This window comes from Cervus elaphus, chromosome 5 (genome assembly GCF_910594005.1).
Source record: "Cervus elaphus chromosome 5, mCerEla1.1, whole genome shotgun sequence".
In the NCBI taxonomy this organism is placed as follows: Eukaryota; Metazoa; Chordata; class Mammalia; order Artiodactyla; family Cervidae; genus Cervus; species Cervus elaphus.
The window spans coordinates 106,923,021-106,942,076 of record NC_057819.1 but is presented as its reverse complement, the minus strand read 5'-3'; the positions used below and the strand labels follow the sequence as shown (position 1 = coordinate 106,942,076).

Sequence of the window (19,056 nt, the reverse complement as noted above, 5' to 3'; positions counted from 1 at the left end):
TGGGCCCGGCCAAGTGGGGGCATCAGTGGGCAGACTGTCCCCCGCTGGTGACTAATAATATACGTTCATTGTGGGAAATAGGCAGCGACCCTGAGAAGACGAGGCCCCCCCGCCCCCGACCAGGATCTCACCACCCATGGACGCCCCAGCTGCATCGTGGGTCCAGTTACTCTGGAACCAGGCACGGTCACATGTTTTTTAAAAGCAAGCAGCATCTTTCCCTCCAGCACCCCTGAGTGACCAGCTCTTCCCTCTGGGCGTGCTGGGAACAGCTCCTGTCTCCCCATGTGTCTGGGCGTTTGTCAAGGGCACAGCTCCCCAGAGGGGCCCAACTGAACTAGGATGTCCAGCGCTTCTCTGGGGGCCAGAGGCCAGGGCTGTCTTGCTGCAGCATCAAGTGGCCAGCACAGAGGCTGACGCCCAGTAGGTGCTCACTCTTCTAGCTGTGGGGAGTGAGCCCTCTGTCTCCAAAAGTAAGCGAGCAGAGGTTGGGTGGAGCCCACAGGGATGTCATGAACTGGATCTGGCATTAAGTGGAGGTTTGGGGTGAGATCTGTGCTTTAAGGGTGTGCAGTGGCCAAGGTAGAGGGAGCAGGGTGTTCAGAGAGGGCTTCCTGGAGGAGGTGAGCCGTGGGATATTACAGAAAGGCAGACTTGTACAAAGGCCTCTCCTGTGTGGACAGGGCTGGGGACCCAGTCAGGGTTCTGGCTGCATGGGGCTGCCAGGCTTGGGAGAGACAGACAAGTGCCTGGAACGTGTGGTATGGGTTCAGTGCTATGATGGTGGAGAGATGGACCGCAAGGGCCCAGTGATTCAGGGCAGGCTTAGCATATGAGCCAAAGGCACCCAGACTGTAACCAGAAGTTTGACTCAGTCCCGTGTCCCTTGGTCCAGGGGCTCCTGGATGCTGACAGCTGGTGGCAGCTCAGTTGGTGCCTTGGCCCCAGGTTCGCTGCTTTGCAGAGTAGCCCCAAAACGCAGGGCCCACACCCAGAGTCCTACCGCAAGGTGGTCCCCCAGCCCTCAGCCAGCAGCCACCCATGGAGCTTCTCGGAGCAGAGGTGGGAATTGCCTGGGGACGTCCCCCAGCCTGGCTGAGCCTGGGTCGCCTCAGCTGTCCACAGTGACACAGCCCACTGGGCCCACCCTGCATGGCCCAGGCCCCCTGAGCCAGGCTGGGAAAGGCTCCTGAGGGGCCCCCACCTCCCAGTCAAAGGATTTGGGGATGGACTGAGGGAGGAGCCGTCTGGCAACAAGGCGGGGCCGTAGAGAGCAGCATGGGGCAGTTTGGGAGAGACGCCTGGCAGACAGCCCCTCTCTGCAACCTTCCAGAGCCTCCTGGAATGGCCAGCTTCAGGGCTCACAGCTCCTCATGAGTGAAGAGCATGTGTTTGGAAGTCAAACAGACCTGGGTTCACGTCCCAGCTCTTCTGCTTCCTGGCTGTGTGACCTTGGGCTGGTTCTTTGTTCTCTCTGTGCTCAGCATCCTTACCTCTATTTTGAGGATAATAACAGCACTGGTGTTGACTCAGGGCTGGAAGAGGTGATCCATGTGTGAACGCCTGGCATACAGCGAGCGGATGAAAGTGGCTGCTGTCACCCTGGTGCCCGGGGGACCCATAACAGAGTCCTTGCTGGTCTCTTAGAGGCTCATGTTCATCTTCCAGCTCCGGCGTCTGGAATCACAAGGCCCTGGTCCACTCACCAGCTCATATCACTCTTTCTCTGAGCACCTACTCTCTGCCAGGTGCTGGGGCACTCTGGGAGGCAAAGGGTTGTCAATCCTGGTGGGCAGACTGCTGGTACAGTGGACAGCGGATCCAGGGAAGGAAGTCACACAGGAGTGGAGAGGAGGTGACCCTGAGCATTTGTTAAGATGATTGAGCCCAGTGAGTGCAAAGTGGGGGTCGGGGATGAGAGCTGGTGGGTGCAGGTAGTGCCCTGTGGTTTAGTGCTGCTGGTGAGGCTTGGGAGTTGGGAAGGTGGGCAGGGGGCACCCCTGAAATCAGGCTGGAGAGGCGAGCCAGGAGGGGTCTGAGCATGGGACAGGGCTGGGAGTGAGGGAGTGGGCTCAGGAGGAGGGCAAGCAGGAGCAAGGGGAGGGGAGGGAGTGCTGTCGGCAGGCGGGAGCCTGTGGGCTGTGAGGGTGGCCTGGAAGCTGGAAGCAGCTGCAACCTGGCCTTTCAGCATGACAGGTGGGACCCTATGCTCATGACTCACCATCCATGGGGACTCACCATCCATGAGACTCACCATCCATGGGGGGCTCACATCCATAGGACTCACCATCCACAAGGGACTCACCATCCATGGGGGCTCACCACCCACAGGACTCACCATCCATGAGACTCACCATCCATGGGGACTGACTCACTATCCATGGGGGACTCACCATCCACGGGGACTCACTATCCACGGGGAACTCACCATCCACGGGGGACTCACCATCCATGGGAGACTCACCATCCACGAGACTCACCATCCATAGGGCCAACAGACAGAAGGGAGTCAACAAGTACAGGAGGGAGGTGATTGCAGACAGCGGTGAGGGCCATGGGGACAGGGGCTCCTACAGCTAAGGGGCAATCACAGAGGGCCTCCAGGAGGAGGTGGCTTTGGGCAATGAGAAGATTCAGGGGACTGGTGATCCAGGCAGAGGGAACAGTGTGTGCAAAGGCCCAGAGATGCCTGCCGCCCCCACAGCCCCCCGCCAGCCTGTGCGGGGAGGGCAGGGTGGGAGATCACACAGGAGAGCAGTGCCCCCACGTGGGCAGTGCAGGCCCAGGTCAGGGACTCATTCTGAACAGAGGGGGTGGGTCTGCCTGCTGGCAGTGAGAGGACCCGCTGACCAGGCAGGAGAGCAAGCCCCCAAGCTGTTGCTTCCCTGTGTGACCTTGAGCATGTCGCCCACCCTCTCTGAGCTCCCGAGTTCTGTGCAGTGCTCAGAGGCAAGGAGAGACCCCCCTGCTGTGGCTGCTGCCATCACCTTTATGCCCACTGACCTTGCCTTGGGTGGCACACTTGGAGGGGCAAGTGGGACGACTTAATGGAACTGAGAGCCCCCTGGACAGGAGGTCCACGGGACCTGTTCTTTTGGCAGTGGGTTCACTTCTTGATGCACTCAGAGTCCTGCCCACGCTGCCCTGCCTTGGTCCTCCTGTCACCATGACTGAAGACTCAGTTGAGGCCCAGGGTGGACCCCAGTGGTGGCCGCTCTGAAACCCTGCTGCTCCGGGCGGGTCCGCAGGCACTACTGGGTGAATCAGGCCGTGCTGAGCTGAAGTCTTTTCTCTGATGGCCTCAGAGTCTTCTCTGAAAAAGATGTTCTCTCCCTAGAATTATAACCTGCATCACCCAAAATAGGCTACTTGGTGGTACCGTCTCCCCTGAGCACCCCCAGATCCTTCTTGCACCCTAACTTTCCCAATAAGAGGCCCTTGAAGTCATGGCCACCCTTAGACACGAGAGGATGGAGAGTGGGTTTAAGAGCATGCCCACTGGCTCTGCTGATCTGGGAGGGGTCCCAGAGCTCAGCTGGGGCGTCCACAGCCTCCCGGGCCACCCCTGGCTTTGTGGTCAAGACCAAACCTGTGTGCCTTTACCCCCTGCTGCTCCTGGGGGAGACAGTGGGTGCCTGACCGCATGCCTCCCCATGATGGAGCCCCTGAGAGGAGCAGGAGAGGGTGATATGGGCTGGGGCCGTGGTGTCCAGAGGGAGCAGCTGACTCCGCCTGAGTGCTGGGGCCACAGGTGGCAGTCCTCTCAGGCAGGGCAGTCCAGGGGGATGGGTGCTGGGTGGGGGCACAAAGGCCTAGGACAGGAAGGACCTGGCTGCATCTGAACTGCTGAGATCACAGTGTGCCTGGAGGAGAGGCCCCGTGGGGTTCACGGCCAGCGCGTTTCTGTTTCTCGGAGCCGAAGAACTTGTCAGGGACCAGACCACAGAGGGCCTGGGAATCCTGGTGTATGAGTGAGGGCCAGAGGGCTCCCGCATAGTGAGCATCCCCAAAGGTCAGCCCCTGGAGACAGGGTTCCACTCCCTGGAGCTGTCTGTTGCAATTGGATGGCAGAGGGATGGTTCTCTGTGGTCACTAAGCGGCCCACCAACCACAGAAGCCTTGTGAAGGCTGCACGGCCTAGAGGGAGGGAGACACTTGGGCTCACGGAGCTTCTTATATTGACATGTCACTTTCAGTCCAATTCCACTGACTAAGGCGGGCCTGTGGCCACCGTGCCTCCTTGGTGGGGGTGGGGAGGGGGGACATGCAGACTACCGTTGACTGAGGAGAGCAGGGAGTATTTGGAGGGGAGCTGACCTTGACCCCCGGGCTGAGGAGGGTCCCATACTTCATTCTGAGTAAAGCGAGGCACCTCTGGAGGCCTTGAATAGAGGCTGAGGTCTCACTGGTTTTATTTTTCAACTGTTTATTGATTGATCTCATGCAGAGGAGAGCATGTATCCTGAGTGGCCAGCTAATGAATTGCTACAGACTGGACACACCAGTGTCTGACCAGCACGCACATCAGGAGGGGGCATTGCCAGCCCGTGTCCCCCCAGGCCTGGCCTACCTGGGATCCGGGTGTCAGTTTGTGAACTTTGTCCATGTGGTCTCGCGCGTCCAGTTGTCTGACGTGACCAGGCTGCATGCAGCCGGCGTGGTTATTTCCTCCTGCATAGTGTTCAGGCACGCTGTGTGGCACCCCTGGAAAGTCCGGGCAGTTTACAGCCTACGATTAAGCCTGCCGGGAACATCCGGGCACACTGGAAATGCAGGGGCTGGGGGCAGTGTGTGGCACTCGTGTTGCTGTGTTTCCGGAGGTGGGATTGCTGTGATCTCGGGGTTAAGAAGGTGCCCCCTGGACTCAGGAGGAGAGGAGACCAAGGGAGTGACCCAGACCAGGAGAGGGAGGGCCGCAGGGTGGGTCGGACCCTAGGCCCACTTGGCCTCAGAATGGAGAGATGTCCGCAGTGCGCTCATCTCCTGTGGTATTGGAAGGTGAAGGTCACACGTGGTCAGTGCCCCCAGAGTCCCAAGAAGCAAGGCCTGGACATGGGCTGCACGTCCAGCCCCACCACCACCCATGGTGACACACAGGCCTTCCAGTGACAGTGCAGGCTCGCGGGTGGCAGGGAGGTCGTGTGTCAGAGCCTGGAGCTCTCCTGCACCAGTGCACGTGTGGGGAGCACCGGAGCCCGTCTGACACCTGGGGAGACGGCGGCCGGCCAGGAGGTCGGGGTCCCGTGCACTCCCCGGCCCTGGGTGCATGGGACAAAGGTCTGGGGTCCTGGTTCACAGGGTCACCTCTCCAGATGGTATTTCTTAAAGGGGCCAAGAGAGGGTGATTCTTTGCCCAGATTGAAGCCAGGAGCACAGATGGCTGGGCCCCAGCCTGTCTGGGACCCTTACCTGGAGCCACCCCAGCCATGAGAGCAGACACTGCAGCGGGGGCCAAGTAGTGAGCTGGCGGTGGTGGTGGGGAGCGGGGTCTGGCTCCCAGGCTGGGTCTGCAGCGCAGGTAGGTGACTCACTCGGTGGGGCCTCTGTGTTCTGCCAGCCCCCAACCAGCCCCCCTGTCCAGCCGTCTGAGGCCAAAGCAAGGCTTTGCTGAAACCCGCGCTCTCAGGGAAGCACGCCAGGCGCCGGCGGGGCATCTGGGGAGGCTGGGGCCATGGCCAGTCGTGAGAAGAAGCGTCTTTGTCACAGACGCACGTGGGGCTCTCTATGAAACCGTCTCAGTGCCACACAGGAAGAAGAAAAATGGGGCTTTGATGTGGGCTGCCTCTCGCCGGCCGCCGCGATGTCACTCAGGCGCGTCTGTGGCGGCTTTTATTAAGGAGCTGTCAGCTCTTCTCAGCCTGAGACCCAGGGGCTCTCAGGGCAGTAGGCAGCCCAGAGCTGTCTGCAGGAGGCCTGGCATCCACATGGGTGGGCGGGGCCCTGTTCCAGCCCCTCCTCCCAGGGATAGGCACGGCCCAGCTGGATCCCTGGGCACCACTCTGGGCCAGGTGGGGTGGCAGGGGTGACCTGCTTTGGTGTGGTCCTGATCCCACTCTGCAGCCACTGCGTGGCAGGGAACTGGGCACGGCCCCTGCTCCGGGCTGAGGAGGGGCTTCAGAGGCCTGGAGGCAGCGTCCACCACCAGACAATGAGTCCAGAAAGGGTAGCTAGGGGCTGGAGGGGAGCCTAGTCTTGTGGGTATTGGGGCGGCGAGGATCCACTGGGCTATGAGCAGGAGGGCAGGGTAGTGCATGTTCGGGGGGGCCTCAGGAATGTGGGGGATCCCTCAGGGGAAGGTTGGGACGAGCAAGGTCTGGAGTAGGAGTCCAGCAGGACAGTAGTCCAGTGGACACCAGCCCTGCTTCCTGACCGGCCAAGGGGATGCCAGGACCTGCTGTGAGCACCCTCCTTAGGGCCTACAGCTTCCTGAGCACTCAGGCGTCCCCAGAGAACCAGGCGGGGTCGTCCCAGGGGCAGCCCAGGCCCCCAAAGCTTTCATGAGCCCTCTAAACCCTCAGTGACAAAGGGAAGGAGACCCAGACACTAGGGTCCTGAAAGCTTTGGCCTTAGGAAGCTGTGCTCTGTATCCACAGCATCTCCATTAACAGGACTCGGTTCCACAAATCTCTGTTCCTCGTTCAGAGGAACTATGAGCTATTGATCATTTCAAAAATCTCAGCTCACTGGAGAAAATACAGAAAATAACCAAGAGTGTAGAGAGGAGAACAGGTGTCACTGCCCGGCCCTCCGGTGCAGTGTGTGTCCCCCCTTGCTTTCATGTCCTGCCCGGTTCCTTATGCACCAGTTCCCGAGTGTCTGCCTGGGTCTTTGGAAACAGGGCTGCTGAGGCTGGGATCTGGGGTCATACCCTGCTGTGTGACCTTGCAGGAGTTGGACACCCTCTTGGAGCCTTCGCTTCTGCATCTCTGCATATAGGGAGAGGTTACAGTGGTTTCTTGGGCTCGACTCAGAGCTGACATGGGGGGGGGACGTCTTAGTGGTTCATCAGTAACAGGTTCAGTTGGGAGCCTCCTCCTCAGAGCAGGGTTCATCTTGCCTCTGGAGAGGGGTCCTGGGCAGATCACACCCCCCCTGAACCCTTGTGAGCCATGGAATCTGGTGGTCTGTTGACTTAACATGTTCATTGCTCTCAGCACAAAGCAAGTGTGCAGTCGATAGGACCCTTCCTTATAGGCGTGACCAATGGGTCAGACCCTGGTCCTCCTGCTGCGGGAGAGGCAGCTGGCCAGCTCACCTCCTTGGGCTGGCTTTGTGGCTCTGGCTTTGTGGGCTTGCGCTCAGAGCACCCTGCACTTGGTCTTGTGTGGCTCTGTTGCTTTTTGAGCTGGAACTGGATTTTTCATCTTGCACTGGGCCCCTCAAATTACAAAGCTTGCCCTGCTCTTAACAACAGGATTGCAGGGAGGGGAGCATAGGATGGCCTGGGCCAGCACCCCGTGCGGTGCTCCAGGGCTGTGTGTGAGGGAGAGGCGGGCCAGGGGCTGCCTGCACAGCCGTGGAACCTGCCAAGGGCAGGAAATCTTGGTGGGAGGTGGGAGGTGGGTGGGGTGGGGGGACCTGCCAAGCTGTGGCCAGACACCCTGGGGGACGCAGAACAACAAGGTCAGCCTGAAACCAAGCTGAGCGCCTGTGAAGAGGAGGACAGGCCACAACACCGGCACCCACGCCCCGGGGATGTGACTCCCCCGCCTCAGGATGCAGGCTCAAACGTCCCATGGCACCCACATGGGGAGGGGCGGCACCTCAGCCGCCCACAGGTGCAGGGAAGGGGCAGGTTAGGCAGGAGGCCTCTGGTTGCAAAGGCCGTTCAGCTGAAAGGAAAGTGGAAGTTAGAGGGCTGAGGAGGAGTGGCTCTACCTCAGGAGGCGGGCAGGGCATCGGGCAGGGGACTGGAGGGCCACCCCTTCCTCTCCGTCACTCCTGGAGGGCAGGAGAAGGGGGTCTGGAAGGCTCTGCTTTCTGGCATCTTTGGCCTCTTTGAGGAGACCTGGCCTTGTGTGGGCCCTGGGGCACTGCCCTCGCAGTGGTGGGGAAGCAGGCTCCTGAGTGGCACCTGCCTGCCCCGGGCACTCAGGGAGCCAGGCGTCCGAGCTGGGGCACCCAGGGACTCCCATGACCCACAGGGACCACGTGAGGGCATTGTGGGCACCCAGAAGCAAGGGAAGGCCTGCTTCCTGCTGAGGAAGTCCTTCGCCTTGGGTCTGGCCTGTGGAAGTGGGGGTGGATGCCCTGGGAGGGGTGAGCGGGCCTGGCAAGGGGCAGCCCCTGCTGGCCTCTGTGCAGGAGGCCACACTGCACAGCAGTGTCCTCAGCACACTGAGGGCAGGGACTAAGTAATGGGGAGCCAGTGAAGGCTGTAGAGCAAGGGAGTGCCTTGGGCCAAGCCTGTGAGAGGCCATGTGGTGGGGAGGCTGGGAACTGGGAACCCAGTCTGACCTGTGGCCAGACCTGGGCTGTGGTCGTGGGGACAGGAGGGCCCTGAGGACTCTGAGGGGCCTCCTCAGAGATGGACCATGGGGAGGCGGGGGCAGAGGACAAGGTGTGTACGGGGGATGGGGGCCCTCGGGGTGCCACGGGTGTGCTGAATCTGGGGATCTGGAGCTGCAGAGGGTGGTCGAGGCAGGGGGCTTTGCCCTCAGGAGTGGCTGAGGCTGGAGGAGGAGCAGAGCCCACCCAGGAAAAGAAGCCAGAGTCTGAGGGAGAGTGGGCCTCGTCTGGCACCCTGGTGTCCTGTGCCCCTGGGGACCGGTGGGACGAGCCCTGTGATGAGAAGCCACGGGACTGGGACGGAGGTGTCCAGAGTGAGCACTCGGCCCCCCGTCCACCTGCTGGGGGAGGGCAGCCCTTCTCCCACAGGGCGGTGGGGCGGCTAGGCCTCAAGGACAAAGGCAGGCGGGGGCAGGGGAAGGAGCTTGTGGCTGGGAGCTTAATGGCCCCGAAAAAAAAACATAAAACTGGAGAATTATGGGGAGACATAAACAGAGCTGTCAGGCATTAGCTGCAGGGCAACGGCTCAGCCCGGGAAGAGATGCCGGCGGCTGAGCCAGGTTCTTGCGTATGCACGGAAAGACAGAAGTTATCAAAGGAGAGAGATTAGGGAGATGCTGCCTGCATGCTCAGCTCCCTAGCCCAGCTTTTCTCATGCTCTGGCTAAGGCCCCGGCCACACGCTGACCCTGGGGGCTGGGCCGGGGCGGGGGTTCGGGCAGGGGCGCGGGCTGGGGGTGGGGGGCGGGACTCAGGCCCAAGGACAGAGGCGGGCGCCGGCCCCACAATTTATGGTGCTCGCACACCCTGCCATCTTCATTCTCACTATCGCTGCTGATGTCATTAGCCAGGCACTAATGGGCTTAAATTTCACCTTAAACCGTCCCTGTGTCCCTGTGGATGACAAGCATCCTGCTCTCCCCAGCTCTGCAGAGCTGCTGGGCGGGCTCAGCAGGCATGCAGCCCTCCTCCTCACCTGCCCTCCGGGTCCCCAGCAAGAGGTCCCCAGGGACCATGGGCACACTGATGGGTCGGGGGATGCTGGGAGCCCCAAGCGCAGGAACAGGGCCCAGGAAAGGGGGCTTCTCGATGAGCTCTGGAGGCTCTGGGGTCCCAGCACCCCTCCCCACGCCCCTCCATTTCTGAGCCCAGGTGTCATGACAGGGGTGGTTGCAGGGGGTCCCGGGGACCCTGGAAATTGCCCGCCATGTTTTTCTTTTTCTTCTTTGACCGCACCCGGTCTTAGTTGTGGCATGTGGGATCTTCCTGGATAAGGGATAGAACCCGTGTCCCCTGCAGTGGCAGGTGAATTCTTAACCACTGGACCACCAAGGAAGTCCCTGCCTGCCATGTTCTTTAAAGCCTTGAGGAAGTCTTATTTTGCTCAGGCTAAAAAAAGGTAGCAATGGCATTGCTTGGGGTTGGAATTCCACCCACTGCCTGTCTGTTCACCTACCCATCTGTCCATTCATTCACTCACTCAGTTATTCGGCAAACACAAAGCCCATGACCCCTGGCTTGCGCACATCCACCAAAGGCTTAATTAGCTTTCCTTTTGCACCTGTGAGAGGGAACACACGGTGATCTTTAAAAACAGGGTGTTTGGAAGACAAAACCTTCCTCAACGCTGGCTCTGCAGGTGGAGGGAACTGCTGGGAGCTCTGGGTCTATGGGGGTGTTTCGTGGACCCGCGGGCCTGTCCAGTTCACTAGGATCAAGTTTGCCTGAGGAGCCAGCTGGGGCTTATCCACCATCAAAGCCGGCCTGCAGGGGCCTCCGCGGGAGCCAGACCTTTCCCATGGGAATCTCCAGGGGCCTGTCCTCACTGTGCCGGAAGCCTCATTCATCCATACCGAGATAGCAGTGCCAAGGAGGTCTTGACCAGAAGGAGACCACCCCCCTCTCAGTGTCGCACGGTCCCTGCAGTGGGACAGGGAGGGGGATGAGGCTGGTGCAGGCCTGTGGGCGTGAGGAAGGAGGCCAGAGGTGGGGGGCGGGGGGAGTGGTTCCAAGCCCCCGCGCTGTGTGGACCCCTGCCCTTGCTGGGCCTCAGACGTGCAATCTGTCACACCAGGGTGTTGACCCTGCAGCCACTAGAGGTGAGCTGGTGGATGCCCTGGAGGCAGTGGGTTGGGAGCATGGGCTCTGGGGAACCCCGAAGCTGTCCCTGCTTCTCCCCATCAGTGTTTGGAACCTGCTGCTGAGTTGGTGCTCCTGCCTTACACTTCCAGACCCTCACCACGGTCCCCAAGGCCTCCTGCCACGTGGACCCAGGGAGGCCTCCGGGAAGCCTCCTCTGAGCCTGAGTTCCTGCTCAGGTGTGATTAGGGCCCTTCTGCCCCGCCCGCCCTCCTGAACTGGCCAAAGCTGCCTTGGGAAGTGTGCAGCCTGGCCATCCTTGGCCCGACCCACAGCCTTGAACTATAACAAAATCAGGTCTCACAGCACTTTGCTATCATGGTGCTTCTGGTCCTCACAAGCTGTGCAACTCTGGACAAGTGCCCTAACCTCTCTAAGCCTCTGTTGCCTCATCAGTAAGAGGAGTTAAAATATGTAGACTGAAAAAAAAAAAAATGTAGACTGCTTCTTAGAGCAGGGCACTGCACACGTAAGCATCGTGTGAGAAGCAGCTACGAGGGTGACGATGACAAAGCACTTTTCTGTCTGTGTTCTCATTGGCTGTTGCTCAACCCCGTGAGGTGGGCCCAGTCTCCTGGGTGAGGACATGGAGGCCCAGAGAGGTGGGGCGGGGGGGCTCACACGAGGTCACATGGCAAGTCAGTAGGAGCCCTTGGGTACTCGATGCTCTTTCCAAAGACACAGGAGGCTCTGGTCTGGAAAAGAGCAGCCCAGAGCCAGGCGGACAGAGGGGCCTTTCTGAGTCCTCTTTCCACGGGCCCGGGCCTGCAGAGGCCTCCAGCCAGCCAGCCAAGTCTCTTTCACCCAATGTGCCAGCTTGAGAACTCAGACGGCCAGGCCCCACTCTGGCCACTGCCTGCTGAGACAGCATGGCTGCCCACCCAGGCAGGCACCAGCTGCTCCTGAGGCCAGAGCCCGGTTCCTGTCACTCTAGACAGCTCCCAGCTTCCTGACCCCCCTCCTCAGCCAGCACTAGGACTGGTCAAGGATTTTCCTGAACTTGCCCTCTATCATAAAAAATTATACAAATGTTTTCCTCTTAGAAATAACAACTTGCTTATTGGGCCCTGCTCTGCCAGGCACTGTCCCTAGACACGCTGCCCTCCAGGGACTGACCCCCGCGCCTGCTCATGACTGAGGTGCTGAGGCCCAGCCCCAGGGCTCGCGGGCAGCCCAGCTGGGACTCAGCCCAGCATTCCCAGACGGTCAGCCGCGCCCTCACAGCCCCTGGGAGCCAGAGATGCCTCTGCCCTTAAGTTATCACGAGTGTTGTCTTTGTTTTGACGATTGGAGGGGAGCAGAGTGCTGGTAGAAACGGAGTGAGAAGTTCAGTGTCCCACAGACTGGGAGCCGTCCCTGTGAGCCCCAGGCCCCGTTCATCAAGGGCCCTGGCTGTGGCAGCTGCCCCCAAGGCGGTGTACCCAGAAGCAAGGTCATGGCCTCTGTGGGGGTTCAGGCCTCAGTTTTCTCTTCTGTAAGGTGATGCATGATCGCCGTGCTGCCTGTTGCAGGACTCAGTGAGGCTGCTGGGCTTGTCCCTCCTGCTGATGGCCACGGCCTGCTGTAGCCTGGCAACTGGAAAATAGCCGGGCCAGACAGGAGCCTGGCACTGAGCGCACTCTCCAGCCATCTTCAGAGACAGCCTGGAGAGTAGGTATTTATCCACAGCGTAAGCTTAAAATCTTAAGTGGGTATCACAGGCTCATGGTAAAAAAGAAAAATTGAGTACCCCTCCTTCTTTATACAGGTGGGGCCTCTCTGTGCACTGTCTACACTGTGGTTTGCTCACCAACCTCAAGGCTGAACCCCATCCGCACACGAAGCCCGTATCCACGGTACAGACCTCTGCACATGTGTGTCCCTCAGCCCCTCACGGGGACACATACAGGATCTCCGGGCTTTGGCTTCTGCACACAACACTGCAGTTCATGTGGTGCAGACCACTCTGGGCCTGGCTGGGCCAGGTCAGAGGCACAGCTGGTTCCTATTTACCAAAGAGCTCTCTCAGTGACTGCACCGGCTTACCCTCACCTCCGTAACTCTACCGGGGCCCGCTGCTGGCCAGGGAGAGAGAGGCACCACATCCACACCAGCACTGGAGGGGCCAAAAGGAGTAGTTTCCCCAGAGGAATCCTCCGTGGTCAGGCACGCCTAGGGGCCGGGCTGGCCCGGGAGAACCCAGGTCCACCCGGGCCCCTCCTCTGGGGTGTGGCCTCGGGCATCAGGTCTCTGGGCTCAGTGCTGTCATCTGTGAAACAAGGGTGGTCATGGGACCCACCCGCGGGACTGGCATGAAGACGAAGTTTGTTGTGAAAGTGCTTACTAGGGCAGCGCCGGGCATGTGAAGTAGTGAGGATGGCCTGGGTGAGCCCTGTACCCACCCCAGGTCTGCAGCTCCTAGGGTCAGTGCTGGGGTCTGGATCTGTTGCCCCTTGGAAGGGGTCAGGGAAGGGGAGAGGGTTTGGAACCATCAATGGAAAGGGGGGATGAGTTTAGCCCAGTTTCCCACTGTCCTGACAGGGACACTGAGGCTCAGGAGGCCTGGACTTGAAGTGACTATGGGTTCAGCAGCATGAGCTGCCCTTCAGTGCTGCCAGGAAGCAGGGCTGGGTGCAGAGTCTGGGGGGCGGAGGGCAGAGCTGCAGGACCCCGGCTCTGAGACAGACGGCTTGGGAACATGGAGCCACAGGCTAGCGCCAGGTCCTGGGCAGCCCTCCTTGGACAGGACAGGACTCAGAGCCCCTCGCCCAGCCCAGCCTTCTCCAGGGGCTGAGAGCTTGCTGCCCTCTGCAGCCCCCAGGCCAGTAGGCAGCCTCACCTGGGAGCTCGTTAAGAGTCGCAGAAACCCGGACTCTGCCCTCCACCCAGCTCACGCACAACAGCGGCACTCTAGCTGGGAGGATGGCTCATCTGCCGTGGGGGTCGGGACACATCTGAGCACAGACCTTAACCCTGGGTCCCGGCCCCCGGCCCTGGCCCCTTCCTGAGGACCTGCTCTGTCCCGCCCTTAGCTCCCTGGGAGGCAGAGGCAGTGCAGGGTCTGGCTCTTGCCCTGCGGGCAGCGCTGGAACCCGCTGCCGCCTGTGCTGCCTCCACCAGGCACCAAACACGGCATCTCCGCCAGTCTCACGAACCCGTGTCAGCGTGTCGGGGTACAAGCACGTGCTGGAGCTCGTGAGCTGGGGCACGTGAGGCTCAGAGAGGTGAAGTGAGCAGCCCAAGGCCACCCAGCATGGTGTGAAGAGCCGTGTGGCATCAGAGCCCAGGTCTTTACAGGATGGGGACCGAGTTGGGCCAAGTGACAACTCCCAGTGCTCCAGAGCCACCAGCGAGCCCCCACAACTGGCGGGTGTGACTCTGACATCTCTGGAGCCCCCGTCTCAGGAGAAGACTGCCCTCTCCCTGTGGTCAGCGCAGAGCTGGCCGGCAAAGATTCGCCCACAACTTTCTAGGCTCCCTGGGGTCGGGCTGAGTTCACTGCTAACAGCTGAGAGAGGCGCTTCCCCCAGACGCCTAGTGACCGGAAGCTGGGGCGGGCCGGGAGATCTGGCTTAGTTGGAGGGGAGGCCCCAGAGGGCTGGGCCTGGGGAGAAAGAAACATGCTTTCAGCTACAAGCACAGAGAATGGGCAGAAAGTATCCTGTCCATCCTGGGAGAGAAACAGAGTGCTGTTCAGAATAGCTGGACTCTGGACTCAGACAGCTGCCCTCCCCTCGGTTGTGCCCCCCAGCACCTCCACGTCTCACGGCTGCGTGGAGGAGAGGAAAGTCAGCCAGGACAAAGCAGCAGCCGAAAACCAAAGGCAAATATTTTCCGTCCTGAAGACAGCAGTCCCAGGCTGCCTCCGGATTCGAGCTGGTGGTTTGCTTTCCCCAAAAGCCAGTGCTTCTGGTCACCAGGCAGCATGTTTAGGGGAGCTGCCCAGGATCCACCTAGTTTTGGGGAGAGCCAGGAATGGGGGGCAGAGGGGGCAGAAGGGCATCCATCCAAGCCTTGCCCGGAAATGGAAGCTCCCTTCCCAGCACAGGGGCAGCAGGGGAGCCCGGAGCACAGGGTGGCCCCAGCTGTTCATCTGGCAGAGTCCCCCCAATCCAGAATCCAGCCTTGAGATGGAGATTCCCTCTCATATCAAAATAGGAGCTGCCTGTTGTTTGGGCGACGCAAAGCTGCCAGGCCCTATGTGAAGTTGCGGTTTGTCCTAACACAGCCACACACGTGTGAAGAGCTTGTGACATTCATATCTGGGCTGCACATGAGGTTCCTCCTGGGACCCTCAGTAAGACCCCCATCCCCAGGGTGGCTGGGTCTGAAGGGGCTGGGAGGGGCTTGGGGGAGAAGTCGGTGGACGGTGTGATTTCTCTCCAGCTCTTCACCACACCAGGCCCCTGCCCTTTTTATCTCCCAAGAAAAACAGTTTTCTGAAATTTCCAAAGGAGCGAACCAGGGCCTCCCTGTCATCCTTGGCCCTAGAATGGGAGGACTCCTCCTACAAGCTGGGGTAGGAGGAGCTAGGAGCCCTCTCCCCACCCCCTTCCCCCACTCCAGGGCTCAGTTTCCCCATCTGTGAAATGAGAGGTTACATCACCTTCCAGATGGCAGCTTGAGGGTCAGCAGTATGATCTACCAAGGCCCTAGGAGGGGACGGACATGCTGTCCTGCTGTTACGCCTGCTTCCATGGTCTGAGGGTTACTGAGAATTTTCAAGACCTGGGGAAGGCCCCAGGCTCTGTATCCAGGCTGGTTGAGGGGAGAAGCCCTGTGACAACCCCCCCTTTGCCCTGCCAGGGTGTGTGTGCACCCAGGGGATCCCTGCTCTGTCCTCAAGCCTCCTCCTGTCCAGGCCAGGCTGGGCCTCCCAGATGGCCCAAGGGTGTCAGCAGACCAGCTGTTCTCACATCTGTATTCCACTCCAGCTCCAACCGGCCAGGCTTCTTACCTCTGCAGTAATTTTGGCCAGAGGCTGCTACCCTGGGGTGAGAGCCGTGCCTGCTTGCTCCCCACTGCTAGTCCTGGGAGAGAAATCTGGCCCCAGTTCCCAAATATGCCCTGTTCTTTGCTGCTACTGGGCCAGCACTCCCGGCGGGAAGGCCCTTTTCCCTCTTCCCAGCAGGCCAGACCTCCAGTCTATCCCCCACCCCTGGCGGCTCTGCAGCGGTTTTCTCTCGGCACCCCGCCTCCCTTCAGGAGGGAGGTGGTCAGGGGGTCGATGCCTGAGCAGTCTGGAAAATGTCAAGTGACTGATCCAGTCGAAGCCCCCAGGGGTTTCTGGGTCCAGCCCTATCCTCAGCCGCCCCCTCCTTTGGGGCGAAGGACAGGCTGGGGTTTGGGTGGGTGGCCTTTTGGAGAGCAGGGTAATGGGAGTGGACGTGAACTTCCTGTGCCTCTGGCCTCTGAGGAAGGGGGGCGGGGGTCTGGGCTGCTAGGTCTGCTGGGGAAGGGACCGGGAGGAGGGGGCAGGCTGGGGGTTGAGCGCACCCCCTCGCCCCAGGCCCGGCCTGGCGGTCCGCCTTGAAGTCGCCGGTGTGCAAGGCCGCTGCTGTGTAAATGGTGTGTGTGTTTGGAGCGGCTTAGGGAGGAGGCTGGAGATGGGGGAGGCAGCGCCCCACTTGGCGCCGCCGCTGCCGGAGGGTCCGCGTGTTAGAAGCTCCAGCTTCGTCGATGATTGAAGAAGGGTGGGCGTTGAGGAGAGAAGGACGAAATCCAGAGGGGGTCTCGGCGCCCTGACTTGGCCGCCCCGCGTCTGTAGAGGGAGAGCTGAGCGAGCGCGGAGGGAGGCGAGGGGACGAGCGCGCCGGGCTCCCCGCCCCCAGCCCAGCCGGTTCCAATATTTCGCAGAAAGGCACGCGGCTCCTAATCGGTCCTTTCCAGGCTGAGATTTAGCCGCGCGATGCCCGTGCAGGGGCGGGGGCCGCGGGCCGGGGGAGGCGCTCGGAGTCCGGAGGCGCTGAGCGAGGTGAGGAGCCTGCGTCCTCGGCTGCTGGGAGGGGGGAGGCGGCCGGGCGCGCAAACCCGAGAGGCTGGGAAGGAAAGGGGGGCAGGTTAAAAATAACCCTCTCCGGCTGGGAAGCTCGCGCGCGCTCTCGCCTCGTTCGGTGCCAGAGGACTCCAGGGGAGGTGGCGTTGGGGAGGGCAGAGCGGGATTCCCCCTCCTCGGCGGGCGGGGTGCCCGCCTGCGCGCCGCGGCTGCACGTGTGCGGGGCCATGCGCCCGGGCCCCCGCGCCCGGCCGGGGCGCCCCCTCCCCGGGAGGGGCGCAGCTGGCGGCGGAGGGAAGCTTCGCTCCATTATTCATTATTTACGAGCGTTAATAGGTTTGAGGCGCGGGCGAGGGCACGGTGGGGACCGAGGCACTCGGGCCCGGGATGCGGAGGGAGGGCCGTGCCGTCGCGAGGAGGGGGTCTTCGCGTAGGCCCCGGTGTTGGGGGCGCTCCTTTGCCTGGCTCCTCTCCGCCCGCATCGAGGCGGCAAGGAGCGCCGAGAGGGGAGTGCGGGCCTTTGATTGCGCCCGTCGGCCTCTGTCCTTAGCGTCCTCGCCCTTCCCGGGGCGCTGGGAGGGGGTGCGGGCTGTACGCCCCGCCCTGCGCGCCCCTCGCGGCCGCCGCCGCCGCCGCGTTCCCGACGCAGCCCGGGCCTCATTTATCATCATCTTTGGTCAAGTGGAGTGTGCAAGGAACAGCTGCTTCACTCGGCTGACTTCCGAGGGCGGCTGCAGCGGGAATCAGGGAGATGAATGATGGGGGCCGGGGGGGCGCAGCCCCCGGGGTCCCAGCGCGGGCCGGAGGGAGGTGCGCGGCGTCTCCGCCGCCTCCGCCTCGTGGCGAGAAAAGCGCCCCTTCCTCGCTCCCGGCGCCTGCGATCGCGGGACTGCGGCCGGGGGCGCCCCAGGAGGGGCCGGCGCGCGGCTGGCGGAGCCCGAGGTCGCCGCGACCTTGCTGGGGTCAGCGGGTTGGGCGGCGGAGACGGCGGCGCGGCGTCTTTGGTGGCGCTTTCCGGATTGGCGCAGAGGCCGGGAAATCGGGCGGGGGCGGGCGGGGGAACACAAATAGAAGGTGAAATTTTACCTGCCCCTGAGGGAGTCCTGCGGATTTTCTCCGGCAGCGGCAGGCGCTCTGCCTTTGTCTTACACGCCTGAAACATCTGTTGCGGGGGCGGGGGGGGGGGGGGGGGGGGGGCGGCGAGGCCACAAGCGCCCCCGCACGCCCCCCATCCTCGCCCCATCCCCCGCTCGGCCGGCGCCCGCGCCGCGTTAACCCTGCCAACGCTGGGGCGCTTGCCCGCCGCCCCCAGGGGTGCGTGGGAGCCGGGGGCGGGGGCGGAAGGGTTAACGGCCTAGTCGCAGACCCTAATTGTCAGACCCGGTCCCCGCTTCGTTTCAATTACCCTAAGTAGAGACTGAATGCGCAATTAACGAAGTCAGCTTGCCAACTGGAAAGCCGGGCCGCGTTCACGTTGAGAATACTCCACCAGCTGACTCGGACTAAGCAATTTCCTCCTCTCGCTCCCTTTCTCTCTCTCTCTCTCCCCACCCCCTCCCTCTTTTTCTCTCTCCTTAATAATAAAATTATACCAAGCAGTTTGCGGTGTGGCAGGCGGCCAGAAAAGCGTTTCTTTAAACGCCGCCGTCTCACAATTAGGCAGCAAGAGGATTTGACACGCCGCGGCGGCCTGACAGGCGGCTTCCTCCCCTGGGGCTGGGGGAGGGAGGGGCGCCACTTCCCGGCTCCCCCAGGTGGAACCGAGCCGGGAGGGGCTGTCAGGATGCCTCGGAGAGGGGGTGTCAGGCAAGGAAGGGAGGGGAGGTTCCTGCCCAGGCCGGGGAAAGGAGGGGGCGTTCTCGGACCCCTGGGATGCTGGATGTCCAGAAGAGGAGTCTGGACCTCCACTTCTGGCCTCCAGCTCCAAGTTGGTTTTCTGGTGGCTGGGCATTCTGGAGCACAGATCTGTAGAGGGCTCTCAGCCCTTCGGGACCTCCTGGACAAGTTACGACCCCTGTCTGGGCTTTCACTAACCCTCTGCAAAACGAGGAGGTGGCTTGACCTGGAAGGCTTCTGGTGGCTCCCTGCTCACAGCAGCTGGCCTTGCTGGCGGTGCGGTGGAGGGGAACTCTGGGAGACCCCGCTCCAGCTTTGGCTGTAGATCAGTGGGCCCCACAGAGTGGGGAGAGTGGCCCTTCCCTGGGAGCAGTGAGCAGGCAGCAGCTACAAATGGCGGGTGACTGTGCAGGACTGCTGGGGGGCAGGGGAGGTGGTACCAGGTGGACAGTGGGCATCTGACTCCCCATCTGGGAGGGGTGGTAACTGGGACCACCCACCTGCTCAGTCCTGCCTCCCCTCAGTGGGCCCCCTCCTTCCAGTCGGCCCTGACCACCTCCTTTCCCCACCCCCAGAGCCCCTTGTGGGTGTCACACCCCC

General features: G+C 61.6%; 1 protein-coding gene across 1 annotated transcript in view; it reads left to right on the top strand.

Annotated features, from left to right (window-relative positions):
• RAI1 (retinoic acid induced 1) overlaps positions 1-19,056 on the top strand; it is an 84,835-nt gene that overhangs the window by 44,849 nt on the left and 20,930 nt on the right. The gene's annotated exons all lie outside the window — the stretch shown is intronic.